This window comes from Arachis stenosperma, chromosome 5 (assembly GCF_014773155.1).
Source record: "Arachis stenosperma cultivar V10309 chromosome 5, arast.V10309.gnm1.PFL2, whole genome shotgun sequence".
Taxonomy (NCBI): domain Eukaryota; kingdom Viridiplantae; phylum Streptophyta; class Magnoliopsida; order Fabales; family Fabaceae; genus Arachis; species Arachis stenosperma.
In genome coordinates, this window is record NC_080381.1 from 33,726,627 (window position 1) to 33,727,954 (window position 1,328).

The 1,328-nt window shown below is 41.8% G+C and overlaps 1 non-coding gene across 1 annotated transcript; it reads left to right on the plus strand.

The window, feature by feature from the left end:
- Positions 1-923: 923 nt before the first annotated feature.
- Positions 924-1,031, plus strand: LOC130984635 (small nucleolar RNA R71). The gene has a single exon (XR_009088553.1). It is a non-coding gene; the product is annotated as a small nucleolar RNA R71 (small nucleolar RNA).
- Positions 1,032-1,328: the final 297 nt, after the last annotated feature.

The window sequence follows — 1,328 nt, forward strand, 5'->3', positions numbered from 1 at the left end:
TCATGAATGGCAGAAGTAAATCCAATGGAATCTCTATGGTCTCATTTTGAGCCTCAGATTCCCATGGTTCCTCATTAGGGGACTCAGTGGAGGCTAGTGCACGTCCATTGAGGCCTTCCTCAGTGGCGTTCACTGCCTTTCCTTCCTCTCCAAATTTGGCCATGTTGATGGCCTTGCACTCTCCTTTTGGATTTTCTTCTGTATTGCTTGGGAGAGTACTAGGAGGGAGTTCAGTTACTTTCTTGCTCAGCTGTCCCACTTGTGCCTCCAAGTTCCTAATGGAGGACCTTGTTTCAGTCATGAAACTTTTGAGTGGTTTTGATTAGATCAGAGACCATGGTTGCTAAGTCAGAGTGGCTCTGCTTAGAATTCTCTGTCTGTTGCTGAGAAGATGATGGAAAAGGCTTGCCATTGCTAAACCTGTTTCTTCCACCATTATTGTTATTGAAACCTTGTTGAGGTCTCTCTTGATTCTTCCATGAGAAATTTGGGTGATTTCTCCATGAAGAATTATAGGTATTTCCATAGGGTTCTTCTAGGTAATTCACCTCTTCCATTGAAGGGTTCTCAGGATCATAAGCTTCTTCTTCAGATGAAGCATCCTTAGTACTGCTTGGTGCATTTTGCATTCCAGACAGACTTTGAGAAATCAAATTGACTTGTTGAGTCAATATTTTATTCTGAGCCAGAATGGCATTCAGAGTATCAATCTCAAGAACTCCTTTCTTCTGATTTGTCCCATTGTTCACAGGATTCCTTTCAGAAGTGTACATGAATTGGTTATTTGCGACCATTTCAATTAGTTCTTGAGCTTCTGTAGGCGTCTTCTTCAGATGAAGAGATCCTCCAGCAGAGCTATCCAAAGACATCTTGGATAGTTCAGAGAGACCATCATAGAAAATACCTATGATGCTCCATTCAGAAAGCATATCAGAAGGACACTTTCTGATCAATTGTTTGTATCTTTCCCAAGCTTCATAGAGGGATTCTCCATCCTTCTGTCTGAAGGTTTGGACTTCCACTCTAAGCTTACTCAATTTTTGAGGTGGAAAGAACTTTGCTAAAAAGGCATTGACTAGCTTTTCCCAAGAGTCCAGGCTTTCTTTAGGTTGAGAGTCCAACCATATTCTAGCTCTGTCTCTTACAGCAAAAGGGAATAGCATCAGTCTGTAGACCTCAGGGTCAACCCCATTAGTCTTGACTGTGTCACAGATTTGCAAGAACTCAGCTAAGAACTGATGAGGATCTTCCAATGGAAGTCCATGGAACTTGCAATTCTGTTGCATTAGAGAAACTAATTGAGGCTTGAGCTCAAAGTTGTTTGCTCT